This window comes from Bufo bufo, chromosome 3 (assembly GCF_905171765.1).
Source record: "Bufo bufo chromosome 3, aBufBuf1.1, whole genome shotgun sequence".
NCBI classification, from domain to species: Eukaryota; Metazoa; Chordata; class Amphibia; order Anura; family Bufonidae; genus Bufo; species Bufo bufo.
This window is the reverse complement of record NC_053391.1, coordinates 551,125,407-551,133,037: the sequence shown is the minus strand read 5'-3', so window position 1 is coordinate 551,133,037 and position 7,631 is coordinate 551,125,407. Positions and strand designations below refer to the sequence as shown.

General features: G+C 46.0%; 1 protein-coding gene across 1 annotated transcript in view; it reads left to right on the top strand.

Moving 5' to 3' along the window:
- The first annotated feature begins 405 nt into the window (after positions 1-405).
- Positions 406-7,631, top strand: part of RUBCNL (rubicon like autophagy enhancer) — a 73,726-nt gene continuing 66,500 nt past the window's right edge. The window contains exon 1 of the mRNA XM_040425449.1: positions 406-531. The gene's annotated coding sequence lies outside the window, so the exon portion shown is untranslated. The remainder of the gene's footprint in view (positions 532-7,631) is intronic.

The following is a 7,631-nucleotide window of genomic DNA, read 5'->3' as shown; positions in this document are numbered from 1 at the left end:
TCTCCTGGCAGTACCAAATGGGCAGAAGGCACATGTCCTGGCAGTACCAAATGGGAAAAGGGCACAAGTCCTGGCTGTACCAAATGGGCAGAGGGCACATGTCCTGGCAGTACCAAATGATGTGAGGGTCTATTCACATAATGCATTTCAATTACATTTTTGCAAGAACAGCCACATAAATGTCATTGTACAGCACTGTGTGAATAGGTTCCAATGCTGGACAAGACATGTTTCTTCACCCCTCGGTGCAGTCTACGGGCGCTGCTCCTTTCCCGCCCGATAATGCACTGCTCACCAGGCGGCCTCCGCACTCACTTGACCCCAGACGGAATTGGCAGATAGTGGGCGGGACGCGCGTGCAGTGGGAGGGGCCAGAGGGGTGCTGTGGGCGGGGCAGGCCGGCTCACGGCACGACTGTGTTGTGGGAAGCTGGGAGGTCCAGTCGTGCTGTGTGTGGAGTCTGCGCTGATACACGGAGCCGCCGGCCGGTTATCTGCGGGAGAGGCAGCGCTCTACACGGCCGTTACCGAGGTAAGTGCTCCGCCTGCAGTAATCCGGTGTCCATAGACCGAGCATCAGTGCTCCCATTATTGTATAGTGACAATTCTCATGTCTCCAGGCTGCCGACCACAATTATTATTCTTTTCTGGATAATTTATCTCCAAATCGTGGACAAAGTGGTAACACATGCATGTACCTGAGACTACTGACCCCAGCATCACTGTGAGCTGGAAAATGCTGATAATCACCACCAAAATAACTTAGTCAAGTACCAGCCTAAAACAAAATAGCCCCAAATCAAATTTTTTTTTTTTTTTTTTTTTTACGGACACAGGAAAAAAAGTGACCCAATTTTTATGGACTGTCCAAAAATTTCTGGACGGTTGGACCTCATGTGCCTTCCCTGCTGGTGGTTACCTGCCATTTGTGTTAGGCTTCGCGCACACGGCTGTCGTTTCGGTCCGCATCCGATCCACATTTTTTGCGGGTCAGATCCAGACCCATTCATCTCAATGGGGCCGCAATAGAGGCGGACAACACTCCCGTTATCCAGGCCTGAAAAGAAATAGAACTGCCCTATTACTGTCTGTTTTGTGGGCAAGGAAAGGACATTTTTAGAGAAGTTAAAAACAAAAAAAACGGTGGCATGCGCTCGGCCAGGATCCGCGATTTGTGGAACACGTAACACTTACGTCCGTGTGCCTGACGCTAAAACTGTCTGAAGCTGAACATATCCTGCAGTACTGGCGTCCTTCACATGTAGCATTTCATGAATTTTTATATATTTTTTTTTTTACAAGCATTATTTATTTATTTTTATTTATATATTTTTTTACATGAAAGAATCCCCAAAAAACAGTTTGTCGTGCGTTTTCCAGCAAGCATTATTCTGCAGCATAAAAAAATATATAAAAAATCTACAAAAAATAAATAAAAAAATGCTAGGGCCACATATGGCGGTGGTCCACTGTAGATCTGCCGCAGATTACACACTGGGTATTGCAGATGGTGAAACCGCTGCTGAAATCCTCCCTATAAATGGAGATCAGGGTGTTTGTAGTTCTTGTGCCCAGAATTTTTTTAAATGTCATTCACTTTTGCTGCTGTAATCACTGAAGATTTTCCGCATGCAGTTCCACTGCGTAAATGTCGCAGTATCTGCCACTTGTGTCCGTACCCCAGGGGTGCAGGTTTCCGTGCCAATTTGTGTGCATTTACATGTGCTTTTTTTATGGTGCGGATTTGACCCTACCAATGAAAAGTGTGAAATCTGAACAAAACAACCGCACAAACAATTGACAGAATCCGCATGGAAATAAAAAAGCAACATGTACACGATATTTGTCTAATCTCTTACACTTTTCTGGTCCTGGTTTAGGCTACATGCACACGAACGTTATTTGTTTCAGTGTCCGTTCCGTATTTTTTTGAGGATAGGATGCGGATCCATTCATTTCAATGGGTCCGCAAAAAATGCGGATAGCACACCGCGTACTGTCCGCATCAGTATGTCCGTTCCGTGGCCCCGCAAAAAAAATAGAACATGTCCTATTCTTGTCCGTTTTGCGGACAAGAATAGGCAGTTATATCAATGGCTGTCTGTGCCGTTCCGCAAATTGCAGAACGCACACGGACGCCATCCGTGTTTTGCGGATCTGCAATTTGCGGACCACAAAATACACAACGGTTGTGTGCATGAGGCCTTACGCTGTGGTTTTTCCACACAAGAATCCACGTGCACTCCGCACCCTAAGGCCCCTTTCACACGGGCGTTGCGGGAAAATGTGCGGGTGCGTTGCGGGAACACCCGCGATTTTTCCGCGCGAGTGCAAAACATTGTAATGCGTTTTGCACTCGCGTGAGAAAAATCGCACATGTTTGGTACCCAAACCCGAACTTCTTCACAGAAGTTCGAGCTTGGGATCGGTGTTCTGTAGATTGTATTATTTTCCCTTATAACATGGTTATAAGGGAAAATAATAGCATTCTGAATACAGAATGCATAGTACAACAGCGCTGGAGGGGTTAAAAAAAAATAAAAAATAATTTAACTCACCTTAATCCACTTGATCGCGCAGCCCGGCATCTGCTTCTTTCCCCTTTACTGAATAGGACCTGTGGTGAGCATTAATTATAGTTCAAGGACCTGTGATGACGTCACTCCGGTCATCACATGGTATGTCACATGATCTTTTACCATGGTGATTCACCATGGTAAAAAAAATGTGATGGATCATGTGATGACCGGAGTGACGTCATCACAGGTCCTTGAACTATATTTAATGCTCACCACAGGTCCTATTCAGTAAAGGGGAAAGAAGCAGATGCCGGGCTGCGCGATCAAGTGGATTAAGGTGAGTTAAATTATTTTTTCTTTTTTTTTAACCCCTCCAGCGCTGTTTTACTATGCATTCTGTATTTAGAATGCTATTATTTTCCCTTATAACCATGTTATAAGGGAAAATAATAATGATCGGGTCTCCATCCCGATTGTCTCCTAGCAACCATGCGTGAAAATCGCACCGCATCCGCACTTGCTTGCGGATGCTTGCGATTTTCACGCAACCCCATTCATTTCTATGGGGCCTGCGTTGCGTGAAAAACGCAGAATATAGAGCATGCTGCGACTTTCACGCAACGCACAAGTGATGCGTGAAAATCACCGCTCATGTGAACAACCCCATAGAAATGAATGGGTCGGTATTCAGTGCGGGTGCAATACGTTCAACTCACGCATCGCATCCGCGCGGAATACTCGCCCGTGTGAAAGGGGCCTAAGGCCTCTTTCACACGAGCGTGACGGATTGGCTCCGGGTGTGTTCAGGGTGCGTTCAGTGAAACTCGCACCATTTTGCCAGCAAGTTCAGTCAGTTTTGTCTGCAATTGCGTTCAGTTTTCACGCGAGTGCAATGCTTTTTGATGCGTTTTTCACGCGCGTGATAAAGAACTGAAGGTTTACAAACAACATTTCCTAGCAACCGTCAGTGAAAAACGCATCGCACCCGCACTTGCTTGCGGATGCAATGCGTTTTTCACTGAAGCCCTATTCACTTCTATGGGGCCAGGGCTGCGTGAAAAACTCAGAATATAGAACCTGCTGCGTTTTTCACGCAACGCAGAACTGATGCGTGGAAATAAAAACGCTCATGTACACAGACCCATTAAAATGAATGGGTGAGGATTCAGTGCCTGTGCTATGCGTTCACGTCAGTATACTGTTATGATTGGGCATAAATAGAAGGGGGCACAGATGTCGCACCCCCATCTGGAAGCCCTCTGCATCAGGCGCAAGTATAAGGGTTAATGCACACAAACGTAAGGGCTCCGTGCCCGTATCGCCGACCGCAAACTGGTTCCGCAAGGTACGGGAACTGGCCATCTGCACTCTGTGCTGGCGCTGTGGACCCATTGACTTGAATGGGTCCCCAATCTGCAAGATACGGCAAAAGATAGGGCATGTCCTATCTTCTGCGGGGGGGAAGCCCATGGAAACACTACGAAGCGCTTTCGCAGGCTTTCAGGTCTGTGCCTCTGCACCGCAAAAGATGGGGCATGTTCTATCTTTTGCCGGATCAAGGACCCGGAGTGCACACAGCCGGTGCCCGTGCATTGCGGACATCTATTTGTGGTCCACATCGTGGAGCCTTTACGTTCGTGTGCATGAGCCCTAAATGAGAGGTGGCTGCAGGTCACCAGCCCTATGCTTTGATCCAGTGTCTTTTTGCTATCCATACACATTGGGGGTCTGTTACTAACTCCAATTTGGCGTAAAAAAAAAAAAAAAGTGACCTTTTAACACCCACACAACAATATTTTTGTACACCATCGGAAGTGACAAGGGTGTGCCGCTTATCTCCACTACTTAACATGCACCAAACTGACACCTTTTATGAGTTATGTAATGGGTGTTTACAGGCCAGTGTTACATGAGCTGCGGCTGGGGCACGCCATCAATGATTTTGCGTGGAGCTGACCGTGTAGATTGTGTTCAGTCCCTCCCCCCCTCCCCCTCCACTATTTTGGGTGGCAGAGTGCTGGCCGCTCCTGGGGGCAGCTGCCGACCCATGTGTTGCTGCTGTAGGAAGAGCTTGCATTCTTTCTCTGTCAGCAGGGAGGGATCCATTCATATGGTAATGCACTTTAGAGGCTGTGGCTTTTAACCCTTACTGTCCGCATTGTCCAGGTAACATGTATGGAGAAAACCAGGTGTGAAAATACCATTTTCATTATCTTTTTATCTCTTGCACATCAATGATGAATGTTGTGGTCTTAGTCGCCTCCCTGCCGGATTATTTTAGAGAATTTTTACCCGTATAGCGATTCCCTGGTATATATTTTATCCAGATTGCTCCTGAGATTGGCGTCTTTTCCAGGTCCTCCAGCTGAAGGTACAGCGCTGCCCCATAGATTTCTATGGATCCCATATCATTTCTAGAAATCTTTAGGTCAGATGTGTAACTGTGTAAGATTCTGATTTCATATAGCGGTGCCCTGACGTTTGTTACTTGTCTAGGATTTTTATATTGGTGGCCTATAAATATGGTCTATTGATGGCTAATGCCATTGCTTGTCCCCGAAGTGAAACATGATCTGCTGCTGGTAAACACTGATTAGATGGCACGATCTGCCGCCGGCAAACGATTATTAAGTATGTTAAAAGATTCTAATTGCCTGATGAATGATCGTTTGCTTGTTCATCGGGTAATCGTTGGCAGTATTACACAGGCAGCTCATCGCTGATGAGCGAACCCTTGTTAGCAATGATCTGGCCCTCAGTCGGCCGGTGTAAGGCTACTTGCACATTTGCGGCACCACGATCCGGCAGACAATACCGGGAATTGGCTGGACACCCAAACAGCAGCTGAGTGCTGCACAGTTTGTGTCCGGCCGATTCTCTGCATTTTTGCTAGAATGTGGCTGAATCTCCCGGCGGGCATTCTAGTTGCATCTGGCTGCGCTGGATCCGGAGAATTCTGGCAGGTTGTTCTGTGCCGGTATTCACGCCACAGGTGTGAAAATAGCCAAATATAAGCTTTAGGCCTCATGCACACGACCGTTGTTTTAGTCCGCATCCGAGCCACAGTTTTGGCAGCTCGGATGCGGACCCATTCACTTCAATGGGGCTGCAAAAGATGCGGACTGCACTCCGCATGCCGTCCGCATCCGTTGCTCCGTTCTGTGGCCCCTCAAAAAAAAATAGAACATGTCCTATTCTTGTCCGTTTTGCGGACAAGAATAGGCATTTTCACAATGGGCCGCCTGTTCCGTTCCTCAAATTGCAGAAGGCACACAGGCGGCTTCCGTGTTTTGTGGATCCGCAATTTGCGGACCGCAAAAAAACGGAATGGTTGTGTGCATGAGGCCTTACTCCTAAACAATTGATCACCAGGGTTGCAGGGTCTTGAATCCCCTACATTACCATCAATATAAAAATCCTAGACAGCACCTTTTAAGGCTTCATGCAGAATCCGTAAGAAGAAATTATAGTGGCATGTACCGTAGAAACGCCATCTGGCACCATATAGGCTCTGTCTACATGATTTGACGTGCCTTTTACACGCTATTTGCTGTGGCTATAGTCACTGAATGGCAAAGTGTGACTTTTCTAAGGTGCTGATGGTGACAGGGTATGGACTGTGAATATAGGGACAGTGCAATATTTGGTGATTGTGTGAACCATATGGCAGTATTATATAGACTCTCTTTAAAAAAAAAAAAAAATCTGATCCGGGCCTAAAACATGGCATCTATTCTCAACATCTACAGGGCATGGTCCAGAGGATGAGCAGAACATCGCCCTCAGGGGCACAATCATTTTGTGTATAGGGCAGAGCCTTACAAGCCTTGCCACACTATCAAGGCATGTTGGGAGTTGTAGTTTTGCAACAGCTGGAGGGCTGCAGGTTGGGCATCCCTGACCTATAAAATTGTTCTGTGCAGGGGCTGTAGATGATGTCTATGGATGACTGACGCTCAGCATAGTCACGGTTTTATCTTTCTGTAATAGTATTGGCTCAAATTAGAAGCACCCAGCGCTTACTGTGTTAATAGCTTATACCTCCACTTAAATTAATGAGACTTTGCTGCTGTGAAGCTTGTGGCCGATGGAATTGACTTATTGATTTGTCATTTGGCAGATGTTTGCTCATGGAGGGGAACACAATCAAACTGAGCTGATTTCTATTCTTGACCTATGACATGAATTGGTATTTACACCATCATGCACACAACTGTAAAAAAAAACTACATCTCCCAGCAAATAAACAATATAAAAACAATCTCCAATTTTTGGTGTGCTTATCGGCGCTGCAGATCCACCAAGCGACGTGAGTATAGGTCGCTTCACAGTTAAAATGTCCAAGTTTGTTGATTCCCAGACCCTCTTTTCTCCAATGCTCAGGTCGTTTCACTTTGTAGCCACACAATCGGTTACCAGAGGCTAGGTGCACTCACGTACACCTGCACCCTAGAGGGAAGTATTAGTACAAATAGTGAAGTTCCACCAGGTATTTATCGCAATCAGCAGGTTTTATTCTACTTACAAAAAGGTCTAAAATCTCAGGTCATAAAAACAAGTCTTTTTCATCACTGATCCACCCGACCTGGGTTTCGCCAGTCCAGCTTCGTCAGGGGCGATGATGTCTTGCCCCACAGGTGCAGTATTTATTGAGCCACAACACCTTTCAAGGGCCGCCTACTAATATACATTTTTCTATGTTATTTTCTCCTTTAATTAGATGTTTACATAATGCAATAACTGACAACAGGTTTCAAAGCCTTATCCGGCTTTAAACATACTGATATAAAATAACTAAATAATAACTAAATAACATAAATAAACATAAATGAACAGAGCATACAATACAAATCAACTCCCTCCCTCCATTCTCATTCATAAATCCGGGATTGTCAACACCCGAATCACATGATTCCCCTTGAGCCAATGACAGCCCACCACAATAGCTTCATTCATAGTCGAGCATCCAAGGACAGCAGCAACACCCCACCTGATAACATAACACTACAAGGAAGGAATTCCACTATCCTGCATGGATCCACCACGGTAGCGGCATCTCCCCTGGCTCCCTCTTTACTCTACTAGACACGGTTTTAGATCGAACTCTACATTG